We start from the raw sequence: 22,385 nt of genomic DNA, 5'->3' as shown, positions 1-22,385 counted from the left end.
TTTTGACACAAAATAAGGCTTTGCGATCAAAATAGTTCTAGAAAGTAAAATAGTACACATTTTTCAAAATTTACCTTTAACTACCAAACGGAGTCATTTTGACTCCCTAATGTATTTTGCTTGTCTTTTCGCCAAATAGTAATATTTGTTCAAGAGTTTATTTCTTCTTATGTAAATAATTAATTCAAATCTATCGATGGCTTAAATATATAATTATTTCGCTTTTAGGCCAATATTTGCGAGACTTTGAAGGCATTTCTAATTTTACGGGTCCGTCTTTGGAACTACAAACCATATGAATGTCCTCATATCATTTTATCTTGCGATAAAGTGGTGAATATGCCATTCATATTGAGTATTTTCAAATTCATGGGTTAAGAAGCCGTCGTGTCTGCCCATCCTCCCTTACCCCTCCCTTCTCCCCACCTGTAAGACTCGCACAGCACAATACTGTATACACCGTATTGTGCTGCAGTGCTTTTATTTCAGCCTTGACTACGTGGAAGTTGATTTTCAAACCTGAAGAAGTACCTTTGTATCCTTCCATTGACATAATGATGAACCAGGGAAATAAATCAGTAGAATGAAATAAAGTTACTGTCCTAGCATTGTCGGCTCTGACAGCGCTGGCTGTCGCGCGTCGTACAGGAAATCCGTGCGCTGTCCTTTGCATTAGTGAATCCAGTGAACTCTCGAGTGGACTGTAGAACTGTTGTGAAGTAAGGCTTCCATTTTTTCTGACTGGCAGTATGACCAGAAGAAGTAGGCTAAAGCGTGAATAAGTCCTTTCTATGCTGCATTCTATACCGGAAGGTGAATCGGAATGCGAAAAGGAAGAACATTTCGTCTCTGACGAAGTCGAAGATTTTATCCCTCAAAACGTTTCTAGCTAGTCTGAAGATTCAGACAAAACACGTGCGAAGGATATGCAGTAATTTACATTTACTTTTCCTTTCATAAGGAGTTACAAAACAAAGATATTATATACGATTATTTATTATTATTTATGCGATGTAAAATTGTGGAAGTACGCAAGCAAAATTATGAAGACTTTACTCTTTCCGATGGGGAGCTAGATGTATGAATACTATTCATTGAATAGCCATATTTTATATATCTCTCTATTGCAAGTATTTGGTCAAATGACTGGGGAATACCATTTTCTAAAATGAACGACTGGGAACCGGTTTGTAAAAATTTTGCACTATCTAAGATTTGATGAGAAATCAAATCGATTCCAGCAGCTCAAAGCTGTCAAGTTTGCCGTCTTTTCAATAGTGTAGGATAGATTCACAGATAATTACATTGATTGTTACAAACCTGATCCGTACATCACGGTTGTTGAACAAATTTTCCCCAGTAAAATCAGGTGTATTTTACTCATTACATTCCTCCTATGCCGGACATATACGGCCATGAATATTGGCTAGCTGTTGACAAGGATAGCAAATTTCTTGGAAATGCCTTCCCTTATGATGGAAAAGATAATTCACTTCATGCAGATTGCCGTTTAGTAATACTGAAAATAATGCAACCGTTTCTGAAAAAATGGAAAATTTTACTGTAGATAATTACATTACCTTAGTCAAACTCGCTGAACAGCAAAAAAGCTAGGGTACTAGTGTTGTGGGAGAGGTAAATAAATAGAAGAGAAGTACCAAAAGAAATGAAATCACAAATATACCACAAGAGCATATACTCAACGATGGCCTATCCACTCGTTGGAAAATACTTCCGACTTAGTAGGTATTCATGGATAGTGTACAAGGAGACTAGGTTCCAAAAACATTTCGCGCAAGACGCTTTTGAAAAAGCTCGATACAGAGTTGGCTAATACTCATATTAGATCTCGACAAAAGCGTGGCATGTCCAATGCTGCATATTTTTCTAACGGGATTCTGCAAAAAAAATATTTCCAGGCAAAACCAAGGAGCAAAAAGAATCGATCTGTTGTGAATTGTATGACCTGCCAAAAATCTTTGTGTGAGCAATTAAAATGAACGACAGTTCTTGAACTGTAAAACATCTTAGCCAAATGCGTGGCTTATCAAATGCAATTTTTACTGTATTTAATTATCTTCCCAACTTCCATTAAGCCTAGGTAATATTTTTAATCATTCAAACATGATTATAATGTGTTGAAATGTCTATGTTTGCTGTTTAATCCAATTCCTCTGAGAAAATCCTATTAAAACAACATAGCATGTAGGAAAAAGAATTTCAAAGCAATACTGTCGAATCTCGAATTTAAAAAAGAATATATAATTTTTTGTTAAAACCACGTCTGAAATATTGCAATAATAAACAAAATCGATAAACTAAAGCAATGTATGAATAAAAACAGAGATAAACTGGAAAAATAAACAATTATAAGGTAGGAGTCAAAATGACTCCATTTGGTAGTTCTAGGAGGGGTGTCAAGTCCGGTATTTCTAGTGTTAAATCAAGCAAGCATTTCGGTGTGGAACAATTAATAATCTTCCCGGTTCATTGCTGCACACTTCTGCTCATCTCATTCATGGTTTTTCCGACGAGAACATTGACGATGCTGACCTTTTGCTGATATCGGATGGTGAAAATAGTGAAAATTACGGTGCATCGGCTTCTGCTTCGCCTCAACCTCTTCTTGCTCAAAGAAAAAAGGTGACCAAAGTTGTGTGCAAACGGAAAAAGCCGATCTGACTGCCCAGCCAATAGGAGGTAGTTTCAAAAGAGCAAATCACGAAAATGAAAACCCTAGCAGAATATTTAGAACTCTATCTGGATATTGAAGTGAATCTTCAACTGACTGACGGTGTTTTATGGGAATAATTTTGCTGAGTGGCTACGTCTCTGTTCCGAGACGACATATGTTTTGGGAGCAAAGACCAGATTCACATAATTCTCTAGTTATTGGTGCAATGAAACGTGACCTTTTTGAAACAACATTTTCAAATTTACATTTTGCTGACAATTCTAACTTGAACCACATGGACAAGTTTTCCAAGCGGCGACCTCTAATTGAATGTCTGAATGATAGGTGTATGAAATTTTTACCAAATGAAATATACTTCAGCTTTGATGAGGCCATGATTTCCTATTTCGGTTGTCACGAATGCAAACAGTTCAATCGGGGTAAGCCTATTCAGTTTGGGTATAATACTTGTATGGTCCAACGCGTCTAGGCTATCATTGCTGGTTTCAGCTTTATCAAGGAAAAAACCCGAACACTCAATACCAATAATATGATGTAGGTGCTTCAGTTATTTTGCGATTGACTGAGGCACTCCCAACGCAGCATCCTTGTAAATACCATTTTGTGTTCGACAACTTTTTTTTTACAAGCATTGCACTCCTTTATAAACTTCACTCAATGGGCAACCAAGCAAGAGGCACAGCGAGAAAAGATCGCGTAGACAAACCTCCTTTACTATCTGATGATACCCTAAATAAAAAAGATATGGGCACATTTGATTACCGAATTGATGGAGAAGGCAATATTGTTTGTAGTTGGAATGATAGCAGTGTTGTGACTGTTGCATCTCCCGGTGCCGTTGTCAATCCTTTGCAACAGTCAGTCGTTATTCTCAAAAGCAGAAAAAAAGATACTAGTTACTCAGCCAAATTTTTAATCAAGGTGCATAATCAGTATATCAGAGGAGTGGACCAAGTTGATGAAAATATTGACAAGATTCAAGCATCAATCCGTGGAAAGAGATGGTACTCGAACCCTCCGGTTATACTGCTTTGAGCTGACTTCACAAAATGCTTGGCAATTGCATAAAATAAACGATGTGAAACCAATGAATCTTCTTGAATTTCATCGCCGTGTGACCTGTCACTATATAGAGACATATTGTCATACTGCTGAGCCTGGTAAGAAAGGGAGACCATCTATGAAGCATAACTTTGACTCACGTCATGACGGCATGAATCATTATAATGTAAAGCAGGGAAAGCAAACTCACTGTGTCCGACGTGACAAAAATACCACTTTTCAATGTTAAAATTGCAATGTATCCTTGCATGTTAAGTGTTCACCTCGATATCATTCTTAGTAGTGACTTAATAAAAGTCTTAATCAAATTTTTTGCATGCTATCAATGAGTACGTCGTAGTAGTGGATTTGCCTAGTGTTCCATTTTTGGAACACCTCGTAATTAATAATTGGCAAGAGATACATTGTTTTTTTCTATCGGATATTGTTTTCATACGTATTTTTATCTACAAAATGTAAAAATCAGGGTAAAATTCGCATTTTTCAAACCTTCGGCATAATTGTGTTAATGATGATTCGATTATGAGCCATGTAAAATGGCAAAAATCATATTTGCCGTAGTTCAAAGGCAAAGATTGCTGCGATAATTTGCAGATGTACATGTCTTGAGGGAAGGGATTTTGCATCAAAATCTCATCGTTACGCAAATAAATGATTTAAAAGCGATGGTTGAAAAATAATATTTCATTACTTTTGCATTAAGTACTTCGCAACACTATGTGTAAATATTTTTAGCTTTACCGTTACCATTTTTTACATAGAATGACATCTTATTAAGATTTTGTTTGAAAATACTAACATTTTCATTATTTGAATTTCACTCAGGTGGGCGGAATCTTGGTTGATGGTAAAATTTATGGAAAATTCGTTTCCACCAATTTTATATAGCGTAAATTCGTTTCCATTAGTTTTAAAAGCGTGTCTATCTCATCCATCAGGTTAATATGATAGCATAGTTTTTTTAGTTCAAGATCATGTTTATTTGCAATTATATACTTAAGCAATCTGTTTTCTGATGACTTTTGAACATTTGTGAACCATAGTGCAACCATTTAAAACGGTTGTTCAATCAGTGTTCGGTAAGAGCAACAGGGAGTTCTGATTGTAAATGATTTGACTTTAGCGTCACGTATTCCCTTCCGGTATTCATGGGAAATAATAATCAAAGTTTTTGCGGAGTACAGCCAGATGTCTTCTGAAATCACTTTCTTTTCCCCGTTTCTTCTCAATAAGTATATTTGGGATTGAAGTTCTTCGACGGTAAAGTTCTAAAACTTTCCCGGTGCGATTTTCCATTAATATGGTTCTATTTTATTAAAAATGTCATTATTTAATTAATATTATCATTGAATTTTATAGCACATGCGTATGCCGTGTACAGTGATGCCTTAACGTTATTCACTCCTTTTACAGAATTATTATACTTACAAATGATTACAATATGCATAAATTCTGAAACTGTCTGCAATACTTGATCCCTTTATTTTTCGCCAAGCTATAAGCCCACTTATTGTTAGTAAAGGAATATTGCATTCCTCTATATTAACTTGTGGAGTGGCAGCTCATAATGTTTGACGAAGGTTTGACTTGTCTAACATTTCCTTTCAAATAACTCTCGCATTGAGAATTATATGTTATTTTACATGTTATTTGAAATTTATATGTTATTTGAAATGTGTGGTGAATTCGATTACTCAGGGAAAATATTGAGTGCTTAGTTACGTGAATCCTTTCACCAAAGATCCTGCGAGGAAGTTATATTTGCATGGGAAGCGCAGCAGTAACTATCGATCTCATTCTTGGCCTTAGAAATGCCACTTTCCCACTAGCAAATGATGAAAATTATCGGAATCTCTTATTTATTATCCCTGAGCATGGAGAACGCCTCAATCATTAGCAGGAGTGGCTTTCAATATTAGGGTTCCGTTCGTTGGGCATTAATCATGGTGACAGAAGCGGTTCTATTTTGGTGGCTGGGGAAAAGTGGATGAGGGTGGAGCCTTGTGTGACTTTTATCTTAAATCATACTTCCGATGCAGCCGATGAGCGGAACACGTCACGCCGATGAGATAATCACTTATCAACGTCATGCCCACCCGAGTTCACATCATGAGAGTAGCTTTCGAGAATGTATACGAGCGGAGATAACGATCGTGCGTCAGCTTATATGGACTACGTACGCGGAGAATTAAACTGCAATAGAATATAGATTTTTATATGTGGAGGATACCGGGGGTAATTAGAGATATTTTGCTGATAATTATTTTAATTGCTAAAATTCTACAGAAGATAAGAGAGGGTGAGAAGCCAAGGGATACGTGTGATTTATTCTTCTGAGTTAGGAACAGAACAGAGGTAGGTTAAGGCAGCGAACGAGGTCTACTACATGTTTAGTAGCGCAATAATGTTTCCACTCGATGTCAGCACAAAACAGAGACTCATTCGTATCCCTTTACCACCATGTTTTTGTATATTTTTCAATCAATTCCTGCACCTAACTCTATTTAGAGAGAAAATAACTTGTACCATTTTGCTTCTCACCCCCTCATATGACTTGCCTTAACTGGTTTTTGAACCTGGATCTGCAGATTTCACGCAAGGTGATTTTCTGCTTAAATTTTACCTGACATATTCTTCGCGTTGTTTTGCGAAGTCTGCGGAGCGTAAAATCGGTACACCCCAGTGAAGTCAAATAAATTTTTCTTCGTGGAATTTTCACGCTTGACGGAAAACTCTTTCTAGGCACTCCGGCACTAGGCGGCGTGCCCCTTAAAAGTCTGCGGTATTATCCTTGAATAATGAAAACTGTCCGCCTTGATTTTTAAAATTTTAATTCGGATGTATGTAGACAGAAACTGTAAGCATTGTGCAACTATATTTATTTTTCTTTGCCGAATATCCTTTTTTTAAACTTTGAGAAGGCAACAATGGCATCAAATAAGCATGGTGTACCACCACTTTTTCCACGAGATGTAAGAAATCAAAGGAACTCATAGTAGCAAATAGATGATACCTGGCGTAATTCTTTGGAATTCGTGTTGGACGAACAAGGAAAACTTTGTCCACTTCCGCATGATTATTGTTTTTCACGATGATTCGTCGGAGAGATGACATCGTCATATATGCAGTGTACCTTTTCTTACTTGATCTAAATGACTCACATATTCCTTTTATTTGGCGATTCTGAAAAAGTTTTAAATCTTAAAAATAAAAATAATTGGCCTCAGGCTTGGGAAAAATTAATTTACACACCTTTTTGTTGTTCTGTTTTCACTTAACACTATATTTCGAGTTGTCTTTCGTATTTATCGTAAAAAAATGTTTCATGCGACTGATTTAAGTAAGAGGTTATGGTGCTGGTTTTGTATCCCTTCAAATCTGGGTCATGTATCATGGTGGAGATGTTTCATTGGTATTCGCATCCCTGCTTGGGTGATTTGAAGAGAGAATTTCAAGTAAATACATCATTCAGTCTATCGTGATGCCTTTAGTTGAGATAATTATTACGGTTTTCAACTGTTACTTACCTTCTCCTACCTCAATCACGCTACACATCTCTGTTGTCGATCATCGCCTCCAAATGCTTAGCGAATTATTTGCGTAATTTATATTTTTATAATTCTCAATGCATTGGAAAAATGACTTCATAAGTAGTTGGCGAATTTTGTTGCAATACACCAAGATATTGATTCGCCGTGAGAAAAAATCACCTGAGTTGACCAGGATCCAAACCCTGATAATCCAATTGCTTTTCCAGATCTACTACAAGTGAGAATCCGAAATAAATGAACTAGTAGTATACCTTAGTGAGAAGCGAACTGGACATCCGGGCTTGAATATTGGTCAAATGATTGGTAGCAATTTTAATCCTTGGTGGACAACTTTCATTCTTATTAATGGGAAATATAAGAAACCAAAAGAGGTATTACCGTGCTCAAATCATAAAAAAATTTGAGGTAAACGTATGAATAATGTTTAGAGGGACGAAATTTGAATGAGAGCGCTATATTCTAGTGTTAAACTCAGGTTGTCTTAAACCATTCCCTACGCGCGCCCCAAAAACCCAGCGGTATTATTGAGTAGTTGTTTACCTCACTGTCCCTCTAGATTGAGACGTAGTTTATTATGTGTCTGCTCATTTTCCTCAACACACAGCAGGTAGGTAATAACTGATAGACAAGAGGGATATGCATACTTTCCTCCTCCCTAATATGCTCTTAAACAAATGAACGGCGGTGAATGAATTGCTGCCTCATCGGCGATTACGGAAGGATCCATCCGGTCTCGGCGTTCGTGAGGGGCTATTTCTGGCGATTTGAGGAAAATGTATTGCCGCCGCGCGCGTCGCTTCTCCGTTGTTTCTTACTGATTAAGGAATGCTTTTAGCCCCCGCACTTGCCCTTCCGAATAATCTTCTTCCCCTCCCCGCTCCTTTCTACCTGATGTCCTGACTTCCTTTGCCCCCGATCCCTTTGACGTGACTTGCGTGGTTTCGCCGACCTACGTTTCCCTCCACACCTACCCGCAGTCCGAGCGCCCTTGGCACGAGGTTACGTTTGCATGCTGTAGACACACTCCCTCATCGCTTTCATCCCATGTTCGGTTCGATCACTCGACGGCAGAGATAATTACTATTAACAGTTTTGCACCGGTTGAGGTAGGTTTACATGAAGCATTTTGCGAATCACCTCCACTGTCGCAAATCCCAAAGTTGAACTTGACTAACGCGGTTTTTACATGCCATTTCCCTTGGTACTCGCTCGATTCAAACCACGACAGCCCGATCCCCGGTACCCGAAGAGAAGAACAGAAGAAAAGTGGATTTACAGATAGAATGGAATCGTGGATTTGTTGTTAACCAAATGGGAAAGCCCTGCCGCGAGTATCCTCGGAATGTGGTAAGATTGTTGCGTTCACAACTGACTTCTGGATGCTGAAGGAAAGTTACCTTTCGGCCCTAATCAATCCAGGGGTCTCCAAACTTTTCAATTTATGGGTCACATTATATATTTCTCACATTTATGCCTGCAGAAGGAATAAAAAATAAGTAAGTGCCAGTGATTTAATTTCCTAAAAAAATAGAGTATAAATATGGCCAAATAAAAAAATTTTGTTGGAAAAAATCAGGGTAAACTAAATAGATTCCTGCCTTTATTTTTATGCTACCAAATTAGGGTGACGAATGATACTGTCACTTTGACTTCAAGATTTCATTAAAATCAGGTTCCATATTCCAGCTATTAGATGGGCCAATTGTAAGAATTGTTTGGCGGGCAGGATGTAATTATGTGTCAAGGCGGATGTGGCCCGTGGACAGGGATGGAAAAAGAAACTAAACGAAAGTCATAACCAGTAAAAGTTCGATAGTGTCGTTCCCGGGAGCGAAATGTAGAAACGAAACGGATTTAAACTCAGGGAGATAAACTCAGCGTCGAAACGAAATCGGAGTCGAAACTACTTCGGATCAAAACTTAAGCAAAACTCTGGTACAAAACGAAACGCAGATAATTTTTCGCACCGGAGGGACCACGTACCGAGTGCGAAGTGAAAGAAGTAGAGATTCGGCCTACTGGCAAAAGATGCATGCACTAATATTTTTACCACTAACAGAACGGTGAACGCAAAATGGCCATTCGATTTTTAAACTCAATGTTTTAACCTCTCTACACGTATGTCAAACGTAATGGGTAGAAACTATTCCCTCTCATCCCCCTCCACTCATCTTTTTGGATCGAAACTTAACTATGAGATGCGGAGTTTCAATTAATTTAGTTTCGTTTCCGGGAGTAAAGTTTCGTCCCGGGTCGAAATTAAACTGCGTGGTGATTTTGATTTCGTGTGGAAACGAAACTAAACCCAGGCCTCGTATTTTCGTATCTCTCCGGATGGAAACGAAACATTTTCGTTTCGTTTCACTTGCCATCCCTGCCCGTGGGACATGGTTTGGAGACCCCCTGCACTAATCAATTACTGAAGATTTCTGAAACACCTACCTCTAATGCTTTTGCAGTGCTTTGTCTTCTCCGTATCACACGTAGAAGTTAATTCTTCTCGACCATTGTGTCTATCAGTTCCTTATTCTTCTTCTTCACCTTCTCGATTCTTCTCCCTACCTTTATTCTCCACCATGCATTATGCATGCATGCATGAACTTTCCTCGTCCTTCCTCAGGCTCTACGCGTCCACACCGTAACATACACTACACTCCAGCACTTTTATTTAATCGAAAGCTGACGCTCTTTGTTGGCTCCAGCTGTTGCAGCTTTTAGCGAATCGCGCCTCTTACCATTATATTTCATTCAGTTTCCAGATAAAATCCTTTTGAGTCAACTCCCATATCTTTGTCGCGTAAAATAGGTGCTACCAGATATTTTTAATTTATTAAATATCCAATTAAATATTATTACGTAGATATTAATTTTGAGTCAATAACTTGATCATTTAAGCGTAAACCAATTTTCGTTTCTCAGTCATGTTGAATCAATATCCATGATCCCCAGGATTATGGACGCGTCTAATCCTAAATTCTCAAAAAATATACACTTAGTCATCACAGAGTTATTGTGTACCTGATGTTAAGCAATTATGTGTTTACTTGTTGATTAGCTTTCAGCTTGGAATTGCGTTAATGAAGTTGACCGCTATATAATCAATAGTTTTAGATGCTACTTGATAGTATTGGTTCATACTAAATAAAGTAATTTTTAAAATATTTTTACTGTCTTATTTAATTAATTTAGCCGAGCGTTCATTTTATTCAGGAATTATGTGTTTATATAGCTGCAACGGTATCCATTGAATAAATATTTGTACCTAAAGCGCGATTGAGCTTAGTGATCAAACGGAAACGCGGTGCTTGAAATTTACAAGGTTGAATATGCTTTTTGTTTGCCTGTTTACAGTACGAGATCAAGACAGCATGTTGATACTATGAGCAGCAAGCGTCGTGAGTGATGAAAATCGGAGTAAATGAAGAGGTTGAAAAGGTTTGCGTCAAGTTAAATCAAATATGCACATCAAAATGTTATTTCACTTGAAGACTTGCTTATATTACCTTGCCTCGCGGGAACATCGGAAGCATTGATGAGTTGGCAGATCAGATGTATTTTGCTCTTATTATTTACTATTTTTAATATGATAATATAGCAAAAAAGAAAATAAAATATTTGATTCCAAGAAAAATTGTTGCGAAAACGTCTTGGCGTTGTCAAAGTAGGGCAAATAGGGATAATGAAGGAGTTCGCTCTTTGGCAATAAAATCTGCTTAAAATATTAAAAAAACTCGTTTTCATTTCAAATAAAAAGAAAAAAGTTAAATGTATAGAAAATAATAAGTTGGTGCGAAGACTTCCGCGGGTCGGTGGTAACGAAGGCTGCATTTTTTGGGTTTCGCCGCATCGTCGTTGTGATGGAGACAACAGTGTCTCCTGCATTCCAGCAGACGTCTTTAAATCGGAGTGCTTGATGCCGATAATGATGCGCCGAAGGCACTTGAAAAAACTGTCTCGGTAGCCATTTAAGCCACCGCTACCAGTGTTGTGGAAAAATAAAAATTATAAAAATGACATTTGTTTGCGTGACTAGTGTAATGTGATGTTTGTGATAAAAGGAAATTTATAAATTAAATGACTATTCTTGATTGGAATAACTAATCCCAAGGAAAAAAATAACTGGAACATTAAAAACTAAACAGTGGAGTAACTATTTTTTTTTAATTTTTATGGTCATAACATCTTTTTTTAAATTTTTAGTTTATATTAGTCCTTTTAATTATTTCGATTTTTAAAATTTTTTTTTGCAGGTATTTTAAAGTTATTCGAATTTCTTCTTTTGTTTTTTTAACACATCTTTTGACTTTTTAAAAGGCTTTAAAATGCTTAAAAAAAGAACGGAAGAAGGAAAGACTTAAGACAGACTCATATCGTGACGATATAGACTAGTTATATGCTTAGGTAGTGGATGTGTGGCTGGTAAACTTTCGTTGGTAAAACGTAGTACGAAATATTAATGAGTAGTGGATTTTGTGTAAATGTTAGTCGAGCGCTCACACATTTTACCTGCTTTAAATAATTCCTGGATTGACGGAAGTTTATGTGCACGGAGGACATGGAGCATTTTAGTCATCTGCGGAATTTGCAGCATTTTCCGGTGGGACTTGTTTTGAAAAGAATTTAATTTTGACTGAATTTGAGAGGTATTTGCAAAAATCTCTGCTCCAATGAGATGGATGAGAAGAACAATGCTGTAATGCAGCAGTAATTTATTGTCTTTAGTCAGTGACGAGTCTTTTGCTAGAAGTGCGAATCGTGCCTGCTGCGCTTTGGCTATTGCAGCGGTGGTGTGAGGTTTGAAGGAAAGTCTTGGATCTAGAATGACGCCAAGAAAGCGATGCCTATCCACCATTGGAAACGTGCATTCTGTATTATTATGCTTGATGCCGTGTTTCTGCCACCGTTATATAGGCAGCCCGGTGGTATTTGTATCCGTTGGATTGAAATTATGATGATGTTTAGATATTTCAATCACCTCTCGCACCCTGGGAAAGTATTGGGATTCTTCTGCCCCAAGAATTTCGACAAAGAATATGATATGGAAAGCCAAATGTTTTGGAAAGAAGTTGGTTGCATAAAAAGTATGGCATATTTTGAAACCTTCGCAAAGATATCATTTCCTTCGTTTCTTCGCGAAGTTCCCTTAAAGTTTTGCGAATTATTTCTCGAAATTGCTTTAATCCAACCTCCTGGTTTCCAAACTATCCTACGCCAACGTCGATATTCGGGGATTAAAAGATGCGATAACTGCTTCAGGGCATCTGTGACGAGAACAGCCTTTATTGAAAAGCACCCAAAAAGATGAAACCACTAAAAATTATAATATTTATGGAAAAAATGGGGAACTTTCCAACTTTTTATTGGGATATTGGCGGTAGCCGTTATTAATTTTTCAGAGAGCGTCCTTACTCTTGCTTTTTATATTGGTTTTTAGTTCTATGGATTCATTCTTGTTTTTTGAGCTTCAGTGAAAGTAAAATTATGTGATGGGTAGTGCGAAGGATCTCTTTCTTCTGAAAAACTTATGTACACTAACAACTTTATTAAAATTGCTTGAGTGTAGCATAGCATATATAAGCTATTTCACGCCCCTCCGATAGTGTAGGCTAAACTGTGGAGGGTTGAACCTAATATCCTAACAGCAGCATGCGTAATTACTGAATAAATTTTCAAATGTCTAACTGTACTCATTAATTGATTAATGCTAAATGCTACGCTAAAAAAGTGCTCAATACATGTCACGGAGTAAGACATGTCCTAAATGCTGAAGACGAAATAATGCGAACTCAGACTATTCAGGAAAGAATAAGACTTTGCTAGTTCCACAATGATTTATTCACTTGCGATAGACTTCGATACAGTGTATCATTTTCTGGCACGTGAATAAATGATTGTGTAACTATCAAAGTTTTATTCTTTTCTCATAACCATGTAGGAGTTTCATATAGTAACACCTCAAGCCATTGAATTTAAAATCAGTCAATAAAAAGTAACTATGAATTGATATTCAGTCGCCTAATACTTGACCTTACCTGAAAAATATCTTATAAATACTAAAATATTTGTGAAAAATTCAGGAGCGTAACGTATTCATTGTTTTGAGGTGGAATTTTCTTAAGCTGTTGAAGCACCCTGGCTCGAAACAGAGAGATTTCGGTCGGAGTTGAGTCGAGAATTTGTGATTTCCCTTCTGTGGAGTTTTCTCGAGTACTGACCCATTGTATTACGTCCATGCTGATGGACGTTAACAGCCGGTCATTCGTGGCCTTTTTAGTCCGGTAAAAGTAGGCCAGTGCCGTCTCCTGCCTTTTCCACATCCATCCGCTGTACCTCTAAACAGCTCTTCCCTCGCCAATCTCTCCACCTATCCTCCCTAATGGGGCTAAATTACCTCGGCTGTCGATCGACCTCCTCGCTCGGCCATCAAACGGGCAGCAGTAGACGCAGTCGTGAAGTGAGTGGCGTTTATACGTTTGCGCTGCACCGACCATTGGAGCCGTTCTCCTATCGCCCTCTAAAGAAAAAAAATATACAATCGACGCAATTGACCTTTCGTCTGTGAGCATGCGCTGAGTGTAAACGATCATTGATTTATGGAATAAGTACATGATGGACTGCACGTAATTTTATGACAGTCAGCTGGTGATTTTATGTAACTTTCCTCTCTGTTGGCTTATGTGCTCCTCTGTATTTCATTGCTATCCTTGCATTACGCACTCACCTTATGAGGACAATAGTATAGGTGAGAGGAGGAGGTTAAAAGTAAAAAGAAGTGCTGCATATGGTGGGTGAGTAGAGAAATCCTTGGGGGGTACTTGGAGGAGACAGAAGGCTTGAATTGAGCTAGTACTAAGTGAGAAAAGAATGCTGAAAATCTTGTTTGAGGGAGGACTGTTACGTTTGTGTTAGGAGGGTGAGGAAATGAATGAGATTTATAGATAAAATGAGCTTATTTCGATTTAATAGCGGTAGTGCAATTTGTGAAGGGGTGCACGCTATGAAATTTGAAGTGAAATTTTTATATAAACAATACCGATTCAGTATAATACCTTTCTACGGTGATTCTGCAAACCATGTTTGAGAGAAGGTAAGCGATGTGCGGTATGATATGGTAATTTTAAGGAAGCCTCCGTCAGCTAAGGTCATATGCGTCATGAGGGAAGGGAGGTGAGGAATCCGGCTTCGGCATTGATATACCCGTAACGAAAGGCGTCAAGAGGACCAAGTTTTAACGTCTCATGCAACAGACTCTCTGTTAAAATTGAAATACCCTCCAAATGGGACTCAAACAGGGATCGTACAATCCCTGGAAAACCCTGGTCCCTGCCACCGCAGGGATTTGATGCGGACCCGCAGAGTGGGTCATCCCAGGTGGGAAGCCAATACTTCAGCCACTTCGACAAACCCATCCACGGTAATTGAAGAAAAGAATGGAAGAGAAGTGGATTTATAGATAAAATGAAAGTGTGGCTTAGTTGTGAATCAAATGGGAAATTTGAATATGGGAAGTGGTACGAACCGGGGTGAATTGTAACATCCATGACATGAACCTACCGCATGGGACACAATACCATAGTTGTATTAGTTTTTTTACTTGCTATGAACCAAGGGCGCTAGTTGAGGCAGGGGGACATTGCCCCTCCGAAGCTCGATTGTCCCCCAGAAATTAGTTTGTGGCTCCGTCATTTATGTGCTCTTCCCGGCGATGATTTTAGTTTACAAGCATCAAATATAAAGATGTTTCCTCTTTCATTGCTTCATTTGGCTTAGAAAGCGTTTTTTTCACGCTTAAAAATTATCTGTTTCTAACAAAATGAACGTTTCCGAACTCATATTAGATAGCGTGACCTAATTTCTGCATTAAACGATGGTGAAAACCCTATTTTTTCCTATTTATAATCATACAAACAGGTAATTCTTTCAGATAACAGTTTAAATATACCGTTTTACTATTACGTTTTATGGTACATACTACGGTAAAATATAGCTTTATGAATTCTTTACTTTGAAATTGGAAACTTTAGTACCTTTTCAAAAGCATTATTTCTTATTACAAACCTGTTTTCTTTTCAAGTGATATTTTTAGCCTAATCACTTACCTTTTCATGTATTTTAACCTCTCTTCATACGCTTCATGCTATTTTTTAAAATAAAATGGTATGGTTTAAAGATGCTGTCTGCAAAGTTGATTATGTAGCATTAGCGATTGCTTTTGGTTTACTAATCCGTGACTGATACTTTTGATTCAGTGACAATATGTGATTGAAAGAGCTTAGCGTTCAAAGGCTACATGTTCATGTCTTGCTGACACGTTTCAACGGAATATAATTCGCAGACGAGGGCCAATTATCGATAATTGGATTAATACAAGGATTTTGGGGATAGAAGCTGTAGATTGTTGCGTTGGAGTGACGTTTGATTCTGATAAATCAGGAAGGTATTACCGAAGTACCCTCGATCTCGCTGTAATTATTCTCACGAAGTTGAAGCCATGGAAAGATAATGCTTCGTACTCATCGGTTGGTTTTTTTAAATGTAGAAAGTCGAGTAAGCGCATGGCCAGTGGCGTTAGTAATCCCTTAGGCATTTTTATGCAATCGAAATTCGTTTTTAATTTTGGAATTGATATCCCGGTCGTAAAATTGCTCTATTACTGCCTTTTGTAATATCGCCTCGTGCCTTAGTAAAAAGAGAATTTATTGACTCTAATGAAGTAAAAGAATTACGAGCGTGATGCGCCCGCTCCCAGCGGGCTTCCCCCGCTCTTTGCAATGCAGGTCCACAGAGGGATGGGCGCGTTTCTAATTTTAAAATGTAGAAAAAAAGGCAGGGTCTTATGTACAAATTTAATTGGAATGTTCATGTACAAATTGAGGTCAGAGGACCTCTTTTAACACATCATTGGAAGTAATTACACTATCCTCTGTTAATACTTGTTTAGCGTTTTCCTTAATATTTACAAAAATATTTTGAAAAGATCTTACCCTAGAGAAGTAGATAAAGTTGGCCGTGAGAGAATACAGGGTCAGGCAGGAATAAGCCATCTCTTTGCAAAGTCTGACCCTGAGCCTTGTTAATAGTCGTCGCTTAGGAAACCTAAATGGGAAATTGTCTGCGAGTCAAATTAAAAGGCATGGCGGGATCCGACGGCGTTAACTGTATTCTTGGGATGAGGACAATCTTGCCGGAATCGATTATTTTTTTTTTATTTTTAAAAACCAATTTTAGGAAACAATAGCAATATTTAGGAAGTAAGATATGTCGTCGCATGTTCTCTGGTATTTTCTGTGCATTTTGGTACCTAATTTGTAGAGTTTGCTTGCGTATAAGTTGAGAAAAAGGTATCTATACAGTAGAAATAATATAGAGGATTGTTTCTTGGAAGTAATAGTTTATTGTTCCATGAAAAATTTATAATATTTTTGATTTGGAATTTGCAAAGATTTGGAATGGCAAATTAAAGTTTCAACTGCTAACGTGTTTGGTTGTCCATCGGCCAGCTATGTGGAGGTTTGCTAGACTTTTAGAGGGAATCAAACAAAGAAGTGAGATGGAACTGAAAGTTATATTTAAAATATGATCGCTTTCTGGAAAAACTGCTGTAATAAATAAATATGGCACTACTCCTTCCTTTTTGAAACTGAACTATTACTTAATAATAAAACGTTATTGTAATTTTCCACACGATTTAATTAATACGACCGGTTTCGTCGCAGAGGCGACATCATCAGGTACAGAAACCGTTATAATAACAGTTATTTTGTTCTTGTTTAACAGTTGTTTAACAGTTGTTTTGTTCTTGTTTTTGTTTGGATTAACAAGAACAAAATAACTGTTACTATAACGGTTTCTGTACCTGATGATGTCGCCTCTGCGACGAAACCGGTCGTATTAATTAAATCGTGTGGAAAAGTTCAATAACGTTTTATTATTAAGAATGGATTTTCACAAAGTAAAGCCAGAAACAATCGAGTTTATTGAACTTTTACTTCTTACCACGGTGTTGGAAAACGGCTGTTGGAAAAAATGACCTATGTGATAATACCTTTCAACATTATTAAGTAAAGGTTTTCTTTACATTTAAAACGGTTAGGGAAATCTAGGGAATAAGCATATTTTTTACATTTACTACTTCACTACTTGCAATATTTTACATTTTTGGGGAGACATTCAAGTATGTGTTGCGGCTTTTGGTCCCTCCTAATTGGTTAATGCTCAGTGGAAAAGTCTAAATAGAGTAGGGTGGGATGAATCCATAATTCGAAATAAATTGTTATGGAACTGCAATCATTACGGCGAGAACCCTTTCATGTTATAGCAAACACACGTTTTTGCCTACATAGTTAGCATTTTTTCGTATTTTTTCTATTATAATCCTCACGTACATATTTAAATAAATAAATGGGAGCATAAGGTATGGGATATGGCTTAAATATTTATAAACCTCGCATAAACGGACGTTGTTTCTTATGGTGGAAAACACTGACTAGTGTAAGGTAAGGAATAGATTTTATTCCTGCACCTAAATCACCTAATCCTTCCTCTATCACCTCTCCCGACGAGGCTACGCTACGAGGAAATCCTCCAAGCCTCGTGAGCCTCCTGTGCCAACACCCAGTCGCAAATATCCTGTTAGCGCATTTGGAGCGTGTTCGTTAAGGGACTTCTTTGCCTCTTCCGGTCGAATAGAGCGAAGCTTGTTAGCCGCACGCGGGAGAAGGTATCCAGATTCATAATTGAAACTTGTTATGACCCATCTGCCAGGGTCGAGGGTGACGAAATCCCATCCCAATCTTGTTCGAGAAGGGCGCATGTTTTGTCGGAATTGGACTTCTCCTGGGCGTCGTGATTCTGTTTCGTTCCCGCTTCCCCCGATTTCCGTGATTCTCAATGTATGTACCATTTTCGAAGGGAATGTTAAATATGTTCTGCAACCTTATGGCGGTGCCTTGATTTCGGCTCGAGTTCGTCTTCATCCCGAAGGGAGTCGTAGATTAGTTCCGCGGATTTGCACCCCATCGCCTGATTAATTCTGGCGCGATCTGCTGAATCTCTAGCCATATTACGCCAGAATTTTTATGCCAATATTACTGCAGATTCTGTCTCCATGATTTATTTATCATTAAATATTGCTGCAGTAAGGCTATTGCCTGGTGGCAGCAAGAAAGTTTTAATAAATAAATGAAAAATATGCCTATCTAAGAACAAAGTAAAGGGGCCGAAAATACACCTATGGTATAAAAAATGCATTAATTCGAATACCACAAAATAAAAAACTGAAATTTGAACCAAATAACCCAATTTCTAAGTCTGTTAAATCACAATGACATCAACCGAGAATCGATGATCTACTCTTAAAATTTTTAGCATTTGCGGGAAGATCTTAAAAATAGCTTCAGGTAGGTCGTTCCACTCCTTCATACCTCTATGAAATTATGAAATTGGCTCTGATCAATTTATAGTGACATATGGTGCCCCACAAGGAAGCGTAACCGGCCCCTTTAGCTCAGTAGATAAGTATGCATAAATAATAAAATGACCTTTTCACCCGAATCAACATTAAATTTCGTTTATTTTCTAACGATACAGTCATCTATCGCGCACTTGCCGAAGACTAAGAAATATTCTCATAGGCGTTATCATTTTGTACTTAGTTTATTTCATACGTATTTTAATTGAATATGACGGTTTTTAAGAATCATTGCACTGATTACTTTGCAATATCTCAAACATATAGTTGAAGCGAGTTTCCAGGTGTGAGAATCATGTTGTAAATATTTCCTTGCTGCTGCCATAGCTTTGCAATTTCATATTTTTTCGTGTTCTATTATTGTTTTGCATGCCTTAATCTACCACGGGGAGAATTTTCTCTTAAGCATTATCATTTCTCTTTATTTTACACGGAGGGAAAATACAAGAACGATGCCAATCCATATTTCGCCTTTCTGATATTTTTCTTTGTTTTTTCTCCTCCATTCTTCTCTGCACCTCTTGTGTTACTGATGCAATCCAAGTTTAATCTTTGCCTTACTTCTTCCATGCCTGTTTTTCAATTGTGTTTCTTCTGCTTCCCTATTGTCTATTATTGTATTGCATGCCTTAATCTACCTCGGGGAGAATTTTCTCTCAAGAATAATCATTTCTCTTCATTTTACATGGAGGGAAAATACAAGAACGATGGCAATCCATATTTCGCCTTTCTGATATTTCTCTTAGTTTTTTCTCCTCCATCCTTCTCAGCACCTATTGTGTTATTAATGCAATCCAAGTTTAATCTTTGCCTTACTTCTTCCATGCCTGTTTTTTAATCGTGTTTTCTCCAGCTTCCCTATTTCTGTAGTATTCTGCAATATTGCCGAACAGTCTTCACAATTGACTTCGCGCCTGGCTTCCTAATTGGTAATTTAATTTTCTTCGGGCGAAGGCATTGTTCTTCCGTCATTAATTCTTTCATCTCTTCCCCCTTTAGGCGCTTATTGTCGCTTCGGAGGTTCGGCTGTTTCATTTACAGCCGATTGAAAGCATAATAAAATAGCTAGATGGCTTTTTATATGGCTTGCGAGTGAGGCGTTATAAATCCATTACCGCGGTCCTGATTTTCAACTATCGCCCGACGGGAGCAGCGATTCGTCGTTTAACGCTCTTGTTCAATTAACTCGTCGCCGAAGGAGAGGCAGTCTATCGTTCCGTTCGCAGAATCCGCCCTTAGTATAAAGCCCAAACGCGATTTCTGAAGGCTACAAGGCCTCAGATCGTTAATGGCTGTTGTGTCCCTGAGGCACGCCGTGAGAATTCTGGGACATCCAGGATTAAAATTTTCTACTTTATTTTCAGTAAAAGTAGCATTAGTATTTGCTCATTCCATTTTCATAAACACACGGATGTTTCATATGGTTATAATTGCGCATACCCCACATATAGTGAATCAGTACTTTTAGCATATATATATTTGCTTCAGACCTAATATGGTGGAATTATTACGTTTCGTAAATTAAATCTCCATGACAATAATACCTGATGATATCAAAATGATTGCAGCCGGTGCACCACCGGCAAACCACCTCAACGGTGGTTTGAATGAAAGTGTTTGTGGAAAATTGCTCGTAAGTTTAATTACTGTGCCTTTAAGTATTTTTCCAAGTTAAAACTTTGTATTATGAATAACTTTTTGGTGTTTCAACCCTTGGGATAGTAGGAGGAAAGATAAATGTTTTCAAAATCCTTAGTTGAAGATAAGGTAACGTAATCGGCTACATCATTAGACGCAATGTTCAAATGAAGGCTACGGGAAGCTGCCGGAAAGGATGGCAAATTCAGGTCTCGTGTGAGATTTATAGAGAAAGTAATGGACCTAGCAAAGGAAAGAAAGTTCGTTCATTTGAAAGTATAATCCGATGGTGAAGTTATTGGAGAGCCTCGTCACCCCAATTCTATGATCGCTATGCAACGAGGGAGATTGCAATGAATGCTGACCCAATATTCGACTCACACAACTGAGTTATACCCCTTTAAGATAGATTACTGTACTTAACTTGTGATTCTAGCAATCGTGAGCCCTCTGGAAACATACTTTGTGCTATGTCGTGGGTTCATTTCTCAACATTGAAGCAAGCGGGTGTTCTCTCCGAGGAGCATATAAGGATTTTGAATGAACGACCGAGTAAATGCACCTACAAACGTTCCTACCTTCCTTTAGTAACTCGGACGTTGCCATGGTGACGTCGCATGCATTAGATTTAAGAGGATGGGTACAGGTACTGTTTACTTTTTTACGCGGCCGAATTTGCGCTCATCCCCCCTTGAGAGTTGTAGTTGGCGAAAGAATCGAGTGAAAAGCTTATTTACCTCGCATATCTTATCTGTATCAGAACATTCTTTTCTCTTGCTTGCATTAATTGTTTCTTAGGTCAAAGCTTCGTCTTCTTACCATCAAACTAGAAGAAGTTAATTTTGGTGGAATGGTTTCTTCTCTTTAAAAGTAGATTCCCAGCGTGTTCACCATAAATTTAAGTTTCCTGAGACACGAAGAAAGGCAATATTTCAATAAAACGTTGAGGAAAGTCCACTGTGAAGAGAGGTTTAATAATAGGTTACCTGCGGAGAGCACTGAAAACTATGATGCAGTTTTCGATACTTTGAAATTATCGCTGTCTTGTATTTAGCTATAAATAACTAGATTTAATTCACTTAAGCCTCATGTTTTTTCCAGTCTAAGATAGTAGCTTAAAATCGCGAGAAGGGAAAACCGTATATCAAATAAGAGTCATGAACTATATAATAATGTTTTTAATGCCCGATTTTACGTTATTCTCATGTTTTTTGACTCATTATCCTCATCCATTGTAATCACTCCTGTAAAGCATTACTTTTATCCATTAAGCTAATTACTCTCTTAAAACTTAAGTCAATTAAGATATCCCAGAGTGGATACATATTGCAAACATTTATTTTGTATCCAGTTTTTATTTTACTGAAATCGTGGAAATGCTCTGGTAGAGAGAGTGAAATGAATTTTTAAAGCTAAAGCACCTGATCGGAAATCGGGGGGGGGGGGGGGGGGGGGGGGGAAGGGGGGGGTATGGGTTTGAACCGCGGTCAAGGCGAATAATTTTTTTCTCTGTTCATTTTTGGCACAAGTCTTATGAATTTTGAAAAGAAGGAAACACAAAATTTTACTTGCTAAAGTGATTACTTCATTTATAGCTACGTTTTACACGAGTTCGTTACTCCCATTCTGAGTTTTAGGAGTGTATTTCATAATAAATACCGTGAAACTCAGTCATTTCAAGTACATGTTAAAATTTGGTACCAATTAGTTATATTGATTTTTTTATATATGTGAACGTAATATGCAATATTTGAATGTTGCTGGAAACTGTGGACGTAAATATTGCTAAGCATCTTCTTTAGGGAATGCTGAGCGTTAGGCTTACTCACTTAGGATATCAAAATATCTTCCATTCTGTCGTAGTGCGGATAAATTTTAAAGGAAAATATTCTGCAGGTGATTTTAGCTTCAGCATACCCCAAATCTTGCAAAAAATATACTTCCTGAGCAATCTCTCCCCTTTTAAAGA

General features: G+C 37.7%; 1 protein-coding gene and 1 pseudogene across 1 annotated transcript in view; both read left to right on the top strand.

Moving 5' to 3' along the window:
• Nucleotides 1-4,037, top strand: part of LOC124161430 — a 43,321-nt pseudogene extending 39,284 nt beyond the window's left edge.
• Nucleotides 1-22,385, top strand: part of LOC124161272 (protein qui-1) — a 736,232-nt gene that overhangs the window by 187,915 nt on the left and 525,932 nt on the right. The gene's annotated exons all lie outside the window — the stretch shown is intronic.

The sequence above is a fragment of the Ischnura elegans genome, chromosome 6 (assembly GCF_921293095.1).
Source record: "Ischnura elegans chromosome 6, ioIscEleg1.1, whole genome shotgun sequence".
Taxonomy (NCBI): domain Eukaryota; kingdom Metazoa; phylum Arthropoda; class Insecta; order Odonata; family Coenagrionidae; genus Ischnura; species Ischnura elegans.
The sequence above is the reverse complement of the archived record's forward strand: the minus strand, read 5'-3'. Positions and strand labels throughout refer to the sequence as shown.